Raw genomic sequence first — 16,578 nt, 5'->3', positions numbered from 1 at the left:
AGTGGAAAAACTAGAAAACTTGTTATATAAAATATGGAAAGATTATTAACCTTATTTCATAAATATTAAAGTATATTTTAGACTAAACTATTGTTTTAATATTACCAGTATAATATATTAGCAAATGAGTTATGTGATAAGCCAAATTTTTATAATTTGCTATATTTTCCTTAAATATCAACATGAACACAGAACAAAGGATTATTTTTCATAAAAATTCTAATTAGGATAATTATATTAGGTTTAAATTTTATTTTGTTATGTGTGAATCTGCTGAGCTTCCTAATATACTATATTGACTACTACTCTGGGTACTGTAACACTTTTACTAAGATTCCTTTCTGGAGTCTAGTGAGAGAAAAATAACACAACAGGCATATGGATGAACACCTAACCTTACACATGATTAACTATCAAAACTCATCAACTTTTAAAAATTTGCTTGGAATTTTTATTTGATTTTTGTCAGGAAAACTAAAAAAAAATAGCATCCTTATATGTATTAGCATCTTCCCTCTGATCGGAAGTCATCAGTCTTTTCCTGATTCCTTCTTATCTTTGGCACTACTAAACAGTTTTATATTTGATGAAATGAAAATTTAAACAAGAAAGGCAATACAGGACTTAACATAGGAAGAAGAAGAGAGTCGTCATAGACAGGAACCTCTTTGAAAATGAGTCCTATTGATAAGTCCTGGGACAACAAAAAAGATTTCTCTTCAAAACCATTTTAAAGCATTTTAGAGCAGCTGGAAATAGAGTTTAGAGAAGCATTCTGAAGCGCTCTGCCAGGAGGAGGGTCATGGTATTTACCTTCCCGGGGGGAACATGTTTGAAAGCAGAGCAACAGGTGTAAAAGAGGAGCCTCCCGAGAAACTAACATGTACATTCACTTCATCTATGGACCGAGTAGGAAAGAATTCACTGATTTTACAGCATAAAGTGTGAGGTGGTGTCAGATGGGTTTTCTAACTTTTGTCCCTGGGAAAGTTCACAAGCATTTCTAAAACCCACTATATTCGTTGAAATCTATATGTTCCCTTTCACATCCCCACTCCAGTCGCTTCTTTTCCTCTCATTGTTTGCCCTTCAGTAACTGTGAAGGGGGGCACAGCCAGGCAGGTGGGAGCACGTCCTATCAGCAGTCAGACAGGAAGTCTGGTTTCAGAAGAGAAAAAGGAGACTCATTTATTCCTTGAAAATGTCTCTACCCAGACAGCACACAAATAAATATTTAAAATAGAGAAAAATATGTATCTTTTATAAACAGTCCTCACATTAGGATTCTCTTGTCCAAGAAGGCACACCGTTGTTTTTTCTCTGTTATAAAGCCTATTTGCTGTTTTAAAAAGCAAGCCACAATTTTCCTGAGCCTTAGATTTCTCATCAATAAGGTGCGTTTGGTAGAAACTTATCTAAATATTTAATTCTCAGGGTAAGAAAGGACGCAAAAAATTTCATGGAGTCCCACTGTGCCACAGTGTGTCAGGAATCCAGCACTGCCACAGCTGTGGTGCAGGTTATAGTTGCGGCTTGGATTCGATCCCTGGCCGGGGGACTTCTATATGCAGCAGATAGGGCCAGAAAAAGAAAAAGAAAGAAAGAACACACAAATTTCAGTAATACTAGCAGAGACGAGACTTTACATTTTTTTTAGAAATTCTATTATACATTTCAGTCTTTCAATACATTTTCACGTATTCAAAAAATTTTTATGATAAAATATCAAATTTCCTCTATAAGGAAATCTATCAAATTCAAAAGATAACTACAAAGATTCAATTAAACTGAGAAAAACAGTAGTGTAACAACAACTTTTATTTATGCAGATTTTTTTCCTGCAATTTTGATTTGTGTGTGTGTGTGTGTGTTTTCCTGCATTAATGCCAGTGGGTTGCCATCTTTATATCTAGGCAATATGCCACTCTGAAATAAAGAATTTTCCAATTTAAAATTATTTTCTGGAATTCCTCTCCTGGCCCAGCAGAGAGAAATCTGACTAGTATCCATGAGGATGCTGGTTTGATCCCTGGCCTCTCTCAGTGGGTTAGGGATCCGGCGTTGCCATGAGCTGTGGTGTAGGCCACAGACAGGCTTGGATCTTGGGTTGCTGTGGCTGTGGTGTAGGCCAGCAGTTGTAGCTCCTATTCGACCCCTAACCTGGGAGCTTCCATATGCCAGGGGTGCAGCCCTAAGAAGCCAAAAAAAAAAAAAATTTCTGGTTACATAGGTACACATGGAAAGATAATAAGTTTCTATTAATCCGAAAATGCATTTACACACAGCAGCACACATCCGGTCTCCTAACTTAAACCATGGGCTGTTTCTACCCTACAAGCTAACTGGCTCCTGACTCTACCATCAAATTTCTGTAGATATTTGAAGTTCTATTATTATCCAATGCAGTTTACTCTCTTCCTCATTCTAAAAAAAAAAAAAAAAAAAAAAAAAAAAAAAGAAAAGAAAAAAACACCTTTTTAGGAGGTTCGTCATATCAGCACACAGAAAAACATATTCTATGATTAAGATATCTTAGATTTGAATGCATCTTCAAAATTAACATTGTTTCAGAGAGTAGGTACGCACTGAACATTTATGATGTTAAATATATAGTTTTTTCTTTAGATAGAAAAACTTCAGAGAACATAGAATTTGAGCCTGCATTATATATATTGTAACATTCTGAATGGGTCTTTAACTCACATGGTCTAGTATTAGGTTAAAATATTTGAGATATCAGGAAAATAAGACCTATAATCACTAGTTTTTTTAATGTAATTATGTTTCTCAGAGTTCCTGTTGTGGCTCAGTGAGTTAGGAATGTGACATAGGGATGCAGGCTCAATCCCTGGCCTCACTCAGTTGGTTAAGGATCCAGGGTTGCCACAGCTGCGACATATGTCAGTAGATACAGCTTGGATCTGGTGTTGCTGTGGCTGTGGTATAGGCTTCAGCTGCAGTTCTGATTTGACCCCTAGCCCAGGAACCTCTGTATGCTGCAGGTGAGGCCATAAAAAGAAAAAATATATATATATTACTAAAAAAAATGTTTCTCGAAGTCTTATGATTTCAGAGTGCTAGGGTGGATATATTATCTACTTTCACTGATTCTTACCAGAAAAAAAAATGCATCATGAGTTCTTTATGACTACTTTGAGTGTTATATAACTTCTAATTTCATCTGATATTAGCTAAACACCTCTAATATTTTTCTGTTCAAAAATTCTAGGTTAAAGTGGTACCTCACCACTGCCCCTATTCTAGCATCCTAAATGACAGATTGCATGACAGGCAAATGACTACCAGATAATTCTAAATCTAGTAACTTTGTAGCAAAGAGGTTTTCATTTTTTTTAGGATTTCTGTGTTAGCAGAACTGTGAGCAAGGTTCTAATATCCCTTTACTTCTAGTCATTTCACTTGACTTCAAAGCTGTGATGCTTTCTTGATAACAACCCAGTTTTTCATGTCCTGTGTTCAATTCTTTATAGAGTTCAACTGAAAGCCATGGGGCCAGGCAAGTTCAGAAAACATCTTTCCTGGTTAAACAGCATGATAATCTCCTGACCCTGTGTCCTTCAGCTGTCTTAGCAAATCTCTATGCAGGTTTCTTTCTCCCTTGCAAACCAATTCATACAAATAGATACCTGCAAGCTTCTGTAATCATTTTATTATTATCAGTCTTATTATCACTTTACATTCAGATGTTTAGCACTGTGAGGTTTATTATTTACTGTAGTGTCTTTATTCCAGCTAAAATACATGTACATACACATATATGCAAATTATCACAAAATCTGAGTGTAAAGTCAGAAAAAAATTAACATGGTGATCATCATGACATTTGTACAAATAGATAAATACATACATGTACTTACTATTTATAATTAGTGTATTATACATAATTAAATACAAGAAAGATAAATTGAAATAAATTGAAAAGAATTGCTGACCTTAAATACATCTTCACCACAAGAATTGTTTTTCTAAACTCGTCTTCATGGTTAAGAATAAAAGATTATAAATACCATTAATAAGCTAGATGCATTAGCTTCATGTTTTAATTTCAGTGTTCATTAACTCCCTACAGTGCGATTTGAGGTGATTAGCTTCTCTCCAACTTGTCCTCACTGCTCTTCATTTTCAGGATTTTTTTTGATAATTACATTATTTTAACTTTTCCAGAGCTCATGGTATTTACATTCTGTCCTGCAATTTGAATTGCCTTTGCACTTTGGTCTTAATTCTCCATGTGGCTCGCTGCCTTTCTCACCCCAGTCCTCCTTTTATTATGGATCCTCCAAAACTGAAATCATTGTTCTATTCAAATTATTCCTTCCATGCAAGTATTTCATTATTTATTAGTTTGTTTGCTAATCCTTGAAATATTTTATGCTAAAAGTATCTGATCCTCCAAAACTGAAATCATTGTTCTATTCAAATTATTCCTTCCATACAAGAATTTCATTATTTATTAGTTTGTTTGCTAATCCTTGAAATATTTTATGCTAAAAGTATCTGACAATTATCTATATTGTTTTCTGGAATTTTTTTTTTCTTTTGTAGTTTCAAGGTTTATTTACGCATGTACATTGCCACCAGCTTCAAATACATACTTTTTTATTAAAATATAGTTGATTTAAAATGTTTCTTCAGGAGGAGTTCCTGTCATGGCGCATGGGAAATGAATCTGACTGGGAACCATGGGTTCGATCTATGGCCTCGCTCAGTGGGTTAAAGATCTGGCATTGCCACGAGCTGTGGTGTAGGTCACAGATGCGGCTCGGATCTGGCATTGCTGTGGCTCTGCCGTAGGCCAGCAGCAATAGCTCCAATTATACCCCTAGCCTGGGACCCTCCATATGCCATGAGTGTGGCCCTAAAATGACAAAAGACAAAAAATAAAATAAAATATTTCTTCAATTATGTTGTACAACAAAGTGACACAATCACACACAGTTCTCTGTGCTGTACAGTAGGGCCCTGTTGCCTACCCATTCCACATATACTAGTTTGCATCCAAAAACCCAAACTGCCCATCCATCCCTCTGGCTCCCCTCTCCCCCCGGGAACAACAAGCTTGCTTTCCTTGTCCATGATCGGTTTCTGTTTTGTAGATGGAATCATCTGTGCCATATTTTAGATTCCACAAATAAGTGATAACATATAGTATTTGTCTTTTTCTTTCTGACTTACTTCACTTAGCATGAGAATCTCTAGTTCCATCCATGTTGCTGCTAATGGCATTGGTTTATCTCTTTTATGTCTGAATAGTGTTCCATTGTATATATGTACCACATCATCTTAATCCATGCATCTGTCAATGGACATTTAGGTTGTTTCCATATCTTGGCTATTGTGAATAGTGCTGCAATGAATATTATTAATAGTTTACCCTTTCTTCTCCTGTTAGCTCATTGCTTTATTAATCCAAGCACTGCATATTCCCATAAAAAGTCTCAGCACTTTTCTCCTGCTGATGACAAGCATGTTCTGCCTGGATGCCTGATACATTTTCACCATTTCAGTTCTTTCCTTTCAGGGACTTTTTCTGCATTATATCACTCAATATCTTTCAGTTTCATTTGTTGAGGCCTTCAAAGGAAGCAATAATTCTTATGTTGGATCTTCTTTATCCTCCAAAGCTATCATAATTTCTCTTATTATTTTAAACTTTGTGTATTTCCTCTGAATGCAAGTTATTAACTAGAGTCTTTCATCTATGTCATTATTTAGTTTTTTCTCTATAGGAATTTTGCCCTTGTTATAATCTACATATTTTATATAAAATAATTTCTCTTTGATTCTCAGAATTTGCTTTATATCCACAGTCTTTTAAATCTTTATGGGTTATTTTGTTGTCTTTGAGCTAAGTTTTTACTAAAATCAAAAATGTTAAATACTAAAAGTTAAAGCACTATCCTTACCTTGTTTGACTTATTCCTGATGAGTCACAATTTGAGTTAGGGGAATTACTGACTGGAGACTGTGTTTAACTTGAGAGATTATTGATGGGAAGGGGAAGCTGGACAGTGATGAAATGCCTTTGGCCCACCAGACCTGGACTATGTTAATTCCCTGGGTCTTAGTGACCTCTCTACCTCTGTAGAATTCTGTTTATTCTGTATATGGAATTCTGTCCTCCAGTCCAGTAGCTTTTTCCTGTACTGCTCACTCTACCATTTCTTTCCTCTACCCAGATTAGTTTGGGTTAGAAGTCTCAGAAATATATCAACATTCCTTCTTTTCTTTGGGAATATGGGTGAAAATAGGGCAGGGATACATACTATATGCTACTATGAAATAAACTTTCTTTTCTTGGCTTTCAGTGTTTTCAAGTTTATAGCATAAACTTGTATCTAGAAAGAACTAGCTGTTCCAAGAAATTTTTGATTTTTAAAAGAAATAATTGTAGTTAGATTTGTTAAGTAGTGATGGAGAGTTTTTGAAACTATTCTATATTGATGCGTCATATTAAGTAGTATCCTTCCTTCCTCCCTCCCTTTCTCCTTTTCTTTTCCTTCTTTCCTCCCTTCTTCCTTCCCTACATTCCTTCCTTCCTATTTTCATGACCAATAGCCCCAATACCATAATTTGAATTGTCCATTTTTTCCCATCACTGATTTGAGATACAACTTTTCTTATATTCATAGACTTATTCTTGGCTTTTCTATTTGTTCTATTGATATATTTGTACTAAAACCAAACTGTACCTTTAAAGAATGATTTTAATAACTCTTAGAGTAAGTTCTTTTTTACTGCTATTTTTCAAAACCTTTTGCCCTTTCTGCATTTTCTCTCCCAAATGAACTTAATAATCAGCTGTCAAGTTTCATAAAATTTCCAGTTGGAAACTTAATTATGGTTACATTTAATTTGAGAAAATTGACGTCTTTATAGTTTTGAGTTTTTCTATCTAGGAATATGGCTTCTCTCCGGATTTTTTTTTTTTTTTTGAAAACTTACTTTGTGTTGCTCAGGAACATTTCTTAATATTCTTTTTCATATAAGCATGACAAGTTTTTTTGTCAATCACTTTATGGTTCATATTGTGTATGAGAATGGGCTTTCTATTCCTTTTTCTCTTGGCCTTTGTGCTTCTGGAGAAAAGATATTCTTTTTGTTGTTATGAATGTAAGCTGTCCAGTTTCTTAATTTTTTTCATTTCTATTATATTTCAAATAGTTTTTGTGACTGTTCAGAGAGATGATGGTTTTTAATACCAGCTAGCATTCAGTGAAGAGTAGATTTCTGAAGTCCAATTCCCGGTTTCAAATCCTGGCTCTGTCACTTAGCAGTTGAGACTAGTTACCTTCTTTAACCTCTCTGTGCCTTACTTTTATCATCTGCAAAATGAAGTTCACAGTAGCCCCTAAGACTTCTAGGGACTAGAGTGTTATTATTGTTATTGTTAGAAGAAAGAAAACAGGTAAAACCTTTAAACAGAATCCAACCCAATAAAGTATTGTTTATTATTTTTAATGAAAGCCAAATATTATTTTAAATGCTTTGCATATTTTAGCTTATTTATCCATGACCATGTGATGAATGTTATGATCAAAGATAGTATATTTTAAAAATAGAACTTAAGGATTTGCTAATACACTGTAAATGGAGTGTGAGAATAAGAGAGAATCTAGTATGATACCAAGGTTTTTTTGGTCTGAGTAGTTGCTACTAGCCAATTTGGGGCAAAGTATGGAGTGGGGGAAGATACTGAACACAATCTTGGAGCTGTGAATTCTGTATATTAGAAGAGCATGCATTTCAAGTTAGCAGGCAGATATCTGAGTGTGGTTTTCATGTTGATGTATAAACTAGAGACACAAATTAGAGCCATTTCTATATCAATACTAATATATATGTTTATCTATCTAATTTAAATAATGCAACAAATATCACTAGATGAATGTGAATAGACTATTGAATATTGTATATACAATCACTATAATGTATTGCTCCAGTATTGAAGAGTTTAGAAAGAAGTGAAAAAACCTACTACAGACTATGAAGGAGAGTTTAGAGAGGTAGGAGAAACCAAGATTATGGTATACTGAAAGAAGAGAAAAGAATGCATTTCTGGGTTGATAGAGCAAAGAAATGTTTCGGACAGGTCCAGTGACAAGAAGGCTGAAAATCCATCCTTCTATTATGAGCTTGATTTTAGTCTAGTCAGAAATAAATTTTTTTTCAATATTTTAGATATCTATGAATGTAATTTTTGTTATTTCTCTTATTAATATATTCACTGAATTCCACAAAAAGATATCTAAATGTCAAAGCAACAACCCTGTGAGGTGAGCAGAGCCGATCATTTTACTGCCATTTTGCAGATACTATACCTCAAGACTTAGGAAATTTAAGTGGTATGTCCAAAGTCTGAGAAAAGTGAGCCAGAACTCACATCTTAAGTCACTGCTTCTTCCTCTGCCCACCTCATCTTATAAAAGTGTCTTCTACAGTTGAATCTGTAATTGTAGACCTGCCATTCTAAATAATTAAGGACGGTAAATAGTTACAATTTTCTGACGACTCTGGAAATAACTGGACTTTAAGTTAACACAGAAAAGGTAACACACGTTTGTTCAACAAAGTACTTTTTGATGTTTGTAAACTCAGACATCTTTGGTAGAATCCACTAAAAGCTGAGGAAAATATCTAAGTACAAGCACAAGTAAATAAATACATACAATTTTAAGTAGTTTATAGATGTTCCTCATTCATGTGTCCACTGATGAAAACACTGAAACCACCTATGTAACTACTGACTATAGTTTAATAGTTCTGTACATTAAGCTTTGCACTTTACAAAGCATTTTTATATGTATTACCATATTTAATCAATATTACTATACCTGAGGAAATATTATTTTCATTTGCATATGACAATTTAGCTGTCTAAAATCATGCAAACAAAAGTCGGTACTGTGACTAAAATTTAAATTCCCCATACTGTTTCATTGCTTTTAAAAAATTCATAAAGTAATAACTATTCCAGGTATAAAGGAAGAATATTTCTTATTTAAGTCTATAGATACTCAATCTGACTTGACCAATGAAAATTTCTTTAAGAAAGTTAAGAAATTCCCTTGTGGCTCAGTGGGTTAAGGATCTGTCATTGTCACTACTGCAGCTTGGATCACTGCTGTGGTGCAGGTTTGAACCCTGGTCTGGGACTTGGGAACTGCCACATGTTGCAGGCATGGTCAAAAAAAAAAAAAAAAAAAAGAAGAAAATTAAAACCTTCTAGCTATAAGAATATACATTAATTACTGATTAAAACATGTCTTATTACTTGTCCAAAATTAGAAAATAAATCTTTAATTACCAAATTTTAAAAACTAATTTATCATATTCTCCAAAGTAATATTTTACATTTCTCCAGGAAATTCATATTTCTATTTATTTGTATGGAATAATTTGAACACAATCGACCTTGTTTAGAAATAAGAAAAAAATGCTATTGTAGGAAATCCTCATTAAACTAGGATACAGTTTGATGTTGCTAAATGTATAAGCATAGGTGAGCTTGGTTGTAGAAATGCAATAATCCACAGAGATTAAAAAAAAAAAAAAAGGTAGGGAGGCTATAAAATGAGTCCTGCTTACTGTGTAATTTTTCCTGAGATGATACTCTCATCCTTTCACTAGGGGTGTCTCAGACTCTGCAGAAGTCTTATAAAGACATGAAGATTTCATTACCTCAAATTTAGTTGTTTTTATAAACAAATATATAAATCAGTTACCTGTAGTGTCCCATCATCTCTTTCTTCACCAACACACACACACACACACACAGATACACACTTAGCCCAACACTTACTTTTTCCCCAGAAATGATATGAGATAATGAGATAGCAAATCTAGAACAAAAGGGAAGCACACATCAACTCAGATTCTCAGACCTTTATATTTTATTATTACCTTTTTTTTTTTTTTACACAATCTATTGCAGAGAACTTTATATAGGAATAGGTTAAGCACGGAGTGAAATTGAGATGCTAGTAAATATTACACATCTTCTAATGCTTTACAATCATGTGATAGAGCAGTATAATTCAGTGTTAAGAAGTATCTGCCCTAAGGAGCACAAGTAATTGTTTCAAATACCTGTTAATTCATCTTGAATAGTTTCTACTACCAATTATTATGTAATTTCCATATGTTAACTGCCACATGAAAGGCTTGAGATGCATGCTTACCTAATTCTCATAGCAACTCTTCTGAAGTAGACATTATTATAGATGAGAAAAAGCAAGTGGCTCAAAAAGTTATATAACTTACCTGAATATCACAGCACAGAAGGTGCAGGGCAAGCATCAAATGCAGATCTGTCAGGGTCATATGCCCAGGCCTAAACCACTGCAAAATGTCAGTGAAGGAAATAAGCAGCCTTGTTGGGAAAAGCTGATTTTTTTTCCCCCCAGAATTCTATAAAACATCCTGTACTTTCCCTAAAATATTTTTTCTGTAATCCATGTATGGATTTTATTTTTAAATAGGTACTTAACGCCCTTTAAGAATTTTTCTTGCACAAAATAAAAAAAAAAAGAAAGAAAAGAAAGCCTCATTGTATTGAATGCTACTCTCCAGTAAATGGGATTTTAATGAGGCTTCAGTGTTGTTTCTTATAGTGGAGCTAAAGCAAATTGTTCTCCAACTAGTGGATTTCTTCACTACCCTAAAGTTACATATCAGCATGAGTGTGTGGGCTGACTGTTGCTGTGCAGGATGATCTTAGTCATGGTGAAGGAAAGGATTTACTTAACAATTTCAAAGCTCTGGGAGCAGACTTAACACATATATTAGCTCAGTCTTTTGTGTAATTTTTCAGACGTGAAACATAGTAGGAAACAGGTTTTACATTGTAGCATGTGATACACTCTGATTTTTTTCTAATCTAATACATCCTAATAAGGTCAATCTATTATAGTTTATAATTACATATATGTGTGTGTGTGTATATATACACATACATATACACACAATATTATATGTAAATATATCCTAAATATATTATGTATGATTATTTGTATTTGTTGCAACCGATTAAAGTGATTTAATAACTCAAGTTACTCAAGTAACATGTTCGGCGAATTTGCAGATGCAGTGGATTCTGCAGTGGGGAATGTGAGACACTTTATTTGAATTTCAAAGGAAAAAGTACAAAAAGTATAAATTCCATGAAAACAGCAATCTTACGTGGTTTGACTACTGCCTACAATAGTGCCTGACATAAGTGAAAAATTTTAAACTATTTATTATGATATGTGTATGTACAGAAAAATACACACATCTCAGTGAAACTTTATTAAGAAAATGAATGGTTAGTTTATTCAGGAAATATAAAGTAAAACAGTACAAAAAGCTATTTGTCTGTCAAATTAGACAAAAAGATAGATGACTCTATTACTCTTGATATTTTGTATTTGATTCACAATTTTTACCAGTATAAACACGTTTGGCAAATTAGATAATAGAATGCCTTATATGGAATAAAAAATAGCAGTCATATTCATTTCATACATAAAAAGAGACAAATTAGTTTTACCTGCATTCTCTAAAAAAATTTTAAGACAGCAGAAGATCTAACTGAATTTTCAGAGATTTCTGGATTTATTATGCTCCTGCCTATAAAATTGGCACCATTTACATCCCGTGGTTGGTTCCATATACCAAAAATAACACAAGCTAGACATAGCAGAGTGGTATTTTGACTGCAGAATGATTTGCCTTATGTTTTTCTTGACTGTGGCATTGTTTGACCAAATTGCTCTTATTAGTTTACACATTTTTCTTTTGTATCTTGTAGTTTCTTGTCCTTAGACGTCAGGCCTATGAACTGAGTATGGGAACAATCTTAGAGAAAAGATTTTGCCATTAGGTTGGCTCCTCTACGGTAACTGAATATCTATGGATCAAGTTTGTATGCTTCATATGAAAGCATATGTGCTGGACTTTGAAGAATGATGGGAATTTGGACTCTAAATTAGGTAATTCTTGTGAGCAATGGAATAGTTTATAGAAGACAGTTTTTTTCAGGAAATAGTGAGTGAACAATTTGCTTTGATTGAGGAATCCTGTAAGGTAACAGTCTCAAATCCAGGGAAGCATATCCCTGTGGGTATTCCAGGTCTTTTCAAGGTGAACCAAGGTGTGCAGATCTGTTCCAGACTTTCACATTTCAAGTGTGCTTGTTCCTAAATTTGATCAGTCCAGGAAAGACCCTGAAGCTGCTACTTTTCATTTTCCAACTTCTCTACCACTACTGCTTCCACTGTTTTTCAAAAGTAATAGATAATTGTCATCAGTCTTTTTTTTACATTAAAAATACATTGCTCAGGACATAAGTTTTTTTTTTTTGAAACCATGATTATTTTATTTATTTTATTTTTTCATTTATAATGATTTTTATTTTTTCCATTATAGCTGGTTTACAGTGTTCTGTCAATTTTCTACTGTACAGCAAAGTGACCCAGTTACACAGACATGTATACATTCTTTTTTCTCACATTATCATACTCCATCATAAGTGACTAGACATAGTTCCCAGTGCTATACAGCAGGATTTCATTGCTTATCCATTCCAAAGGCAAATGTTTGCATCTATTAACCCCAAATTAAATGGGAGAGGAGGATCTGGCTAAACAAAGTGGGAGCAAGAGGATACACTGCACATGAATTAAATGTAAAAATATTAGATAGATAGATAGATAGATAGATAGATAGATAGATAGATAGATAGATAGATAGATGTAAAAGGTAGAGACAGGAGAGTACCAGCGGCTGTTTAAGAACTATTGAAGCAGCAGTGTATCCCGCCAGGCTTATGGATGGCAAAATCCTATCTCTGTCTTAGAATTATAAATCAATAATAAGTTATCATGGGATAACATTAATACATTTATTTTAAATGAAATATTCAAACATTCTTCTGGTAGAGAGTAAGGCTGGTTTTACTGATGACTTAGGTTATATGGCAGACATGTTCTGTCATTTAGATGAGCTCAATCTGAGTTCCACAAAATTAGAGCATTCCACAAAATGTATTTAAAACATATATATTTAATATATGGGTTCAGATATTTTATCCCTTGCAAAAAATAAGTTTTGATACCAAAAATATTTCAAACATTAGCTTATTTTAGGAGATGAGTGAGCAATAAAAAAATATTTGATGAACACAGATATAAAGGCAGAAAGAAACATTGATTTGGAATGCAGCTTAGGGTTTCGGACATGCAGGATTTGAATGCTAAAGAATTTGGAATTTATCCTCAAAGCAATAAAACTTTAAAGTGCCCACATTATCTTATATTTGCTTAGTTCACTATATTATTATTATCACTATTTTTTTGCAAATAACAAAAACCTTTCCATTCCTTCCCATTATTTTGGGTTGCTACATTTTAATATGTTAAGACCATCATTCTTATAATATTTCTAAGACATAGAATGATAGAAATTTTATTAAAAGGTGCTGTATTGAGTCACAAAAACATAATTTTCAAATAGAAATATTCAATATCTTAATCCTGAAACTTGTTACTCAATTATTACAAGTTAAATATTGCTATTAACTGGATTGATAATTTACAAATGATTTATAGATGTGAGATTGTTCTATCAGATAAAATATTACAAAAATGAAATCAATATAAAGCAAACATAGAGTCTACCTGATCTGTAATAGAAATCTTGAAAAACATTGGTTTTGAGCAGTGTTATCTTTAGTGTTGTCCTACACTTTTCTCATTGTACTTTATAGAGCTATAAAAATAAAATCCAATTGCAAATACTATACTACTTTTCTATCTAAATTTTATCATAGTAAACTTCATCATCACTGTAAAGTCTCCTCACTTATTATAATCATGATTTTGCATTTTCATATACCTCTACCACATTTCTCTGATTTTTCTTTCATTTGCATTAATAAAAAAAATTGTAAGATTTAGGGTGTAATTTCTTTTTGTTAATTTTCCATCTCCATAGCAATTGAAAACTTTTTCAAAGTAATAAGCAGCCTCCTATAAATCAGAACTTGATTTATGTAAGCACATCTGTGACAAAATATGTAATCTTTATCACAGATTACTCTGGTATATCAAGATCCTAAAATTCCCAGGAATTAAGGCAAAAATGATTACATTCAATATAATTTTGGTTTTATTGATTTGATCTTTACTAAGCAATATTTGTATTACAGTGAATCCATATGTTGTCTTTGACCACTTTGCTTTCTAGAAACTTAGGAAATTTATGTTCTGCAACTGTATTGAATTCACTGAGTAGTTACAGGTGAGTCTCTCAGAGTTTCAACCCTTGTTCTATATCCCATGAATGACACAATTAAATACATAAGATTTCTGTTAATTTCCAGGGGTCTTTTTTTTTTTTTATTTTCCCACTGTACAGCAAGGGGGTCAGGTCATCCTTAGATGTATACATTGCAGTTACAGTTTTTTCCCCCACCCTTTCTTCTGTTGCGACATGAGTATCTAGACATAGTTCTCAATGCTATTCAGCAGGATCTCCTTATAAATCTATTCTAGGTTGTGTCTGATAAGCCCAAGCTCCCGATCCCTCCCACTCCCTCCCCCTCCCATCAGGCAACCACAAGTCTCTTCTCCAAGTCCATGATTTTCTTTTCTGAGGAGATGTTCATTTGTGCTGGGTATTAGATTCCAGTTATAAGTGATATCATATGGTATTTGTCTTTGTCTTTCTGGCTCATTTCACTCAGTATGAGAGTCTCTAGTTCCATCCATGTTGCTGCAAATGGCATTATGTCATCCTTTTTTATGGCTGAGTAGTATTCCATTGTGTATATATACCAAATCTTCCGAATCCAATCATCTGTCGATGGACATTTGGATTGTTTCCATGTCCTGGCTATTGTGAATAGTGCTGCAATGAACATGCGGGTGCACGTGCCTCTTTTAAGTAGAGCTTTGTCCGGATAGATGCCCAAGAGTGGGATTGCAGGGTCATATGGAAGTTCTATGTATAGATTTCTAAGGTATCTCCAGACTGTTCTCCATAGTGGCTGTACCAGTTTCCATTCCCACCAGCAGTGCAGGAGGGTTCCCTTTTCTCCACACCCCCTCCAGCACTTGTTATGTGTGGATTTATTAATGATGGCCATTCTGACTGGTGTGAGGTGGTATCTCATGGTAGTTTAGATTTGCATTTCTCTTATAATCAGCGATGTTGAGCATTTTTTCATGTGTTTGTTGGCCATCTGTATATCTTCCTTGGAGAAATGTCTATTCAGGTCTTTTGCCCATTTTTCCATTGGTTGATTGGTTTTTTTGCTGTTGAGTTGTATAAGTTGCTTGTATATTCTAGAGATTAAGCCCTTGTCAGTTGCATCATTTGAAACTATTTTCTCCCATTCTGTAAGTTGTCTTTTTGTTTTCTTTTGGGTTTCCTTTGCTGTGCAAAAGCTTTTCAGTTTGATGAGGTCCCATGGGTTTATTTTTGCTCTAATTTCTATTGCTTTGGGAGACTGACCTGAGAAAATATTCATGATGTTGATGTCCGAGAGTGTTTTGCCTATGTTTTCTTCTAGGAGTTTGATGGTGTCCTGTCGTATATTTAAGTCTTTCAGCCATTTGGAGTTTATTTTGGTGCATGGTGTGAGGGTGTGTTCTAGTTTCATTGCTTTGCATGCAGCTGTCCAGGTTTCCCAGCAATGCTTGCTGAATAGACTTTCCTTTTCCCATTTTATGTTCTTGCCTCCCTTGTCAAAGATTAATTGACCATAGGTGTCAGGGTTTATTTCCGGATTCTCTATTCTGTTCCATTGGTCTGTCTGTCTGTTTTGATACCAGTACCACACTGTTTTGATGACTGTGGCTTTGTAGTATTTCTTGAAGTCTGGGAGAGTTATGCCTCCTGCTTGGTTTTTGTTTCTCAGGATTGCTTTAGCGATTCTGGGTCATTTGTGGTTCCATATAAATGTTTGGATTGTTTGTTCTAGTTCTGTGAACAATGTCATGGGTAATTTGATAGGGATTGCATTGAATCTGTAGATTGCTTTGGGTAGGATGGCCATTTTCACAATATTGATTTTTCCAATCCAGGAACATGGAATATCTTTCCATTTCTTTACATCTTCTTTGATTTCTTTGATTAAGGTTTTATAGTTCTCGGCATATAGGTCCTTTACCTCTTTGGTCAGGTATATTCCGAGGTATTTGATTTTGTGAGTTACAATTTTAAAAGGTATCAATTTTTTGTATTCCTTTTCTAGTGTTTCATTGCTGGTATACAGAAATGCAACTGACTTCTGAATGTTAATCTTATATCCTGCCACTTTGCTGAATTTATTAATCAGTTCAAGGAGTTTTGGGGTTGAGTCCTTAGGGTTTTCTAGGTATAGTATCATATCATCTGCATACAGTGACAGTTTGATCTCTTCTCTTCCTATATGGATGCCTTTGATTTCTTTTGTTTGTCTAATTGCTGTGGCTAAGACTTCCAAAACGATGTTGAAGAGCAGTGGTGAGAGTGGGCATCCCTGTCTTGTTCCAGATTTGAGTGAGAAGGCTTTCAGTTTTTCCCCATTGAGGA

The 16,578-nt window shown here is 34.1% G+C and overlaps 1 protein-coding gene across 8 annotated transcripts in view; it reads left to right on the top strand.

Annotated features, from left to right (window-relative positions):
- SGCZ (sarcoglycan zeta) overlaps window positions 1-16,578 on the top strand; it is a 1,018,982-nt gene that overhangs the window by 835,551 nt on the left and 166,853 nt on the right.

The sequence above is a fragment of the Sus scrofa genome, chromosome 17 (genome assembly GCF_054392235.1).
Source record: "Sus scrofa isolate SSC_HxYL_T2T_F1_AM1 chromosome 17, Sscrofa_HxYL_maternal_Yorkshire_Landrace_v2.0, whole genome shotgun sequence".
NCBI lineage: Eukaryota > Metazoa > Chordata > Mammalia > Artiodactyla > Suidae > Sus > Sus scrofa.
Note: the sequence above shows the minus strand (reverse complement) of the source record. Positions and strands in the feature narration are given on the sequence as shown.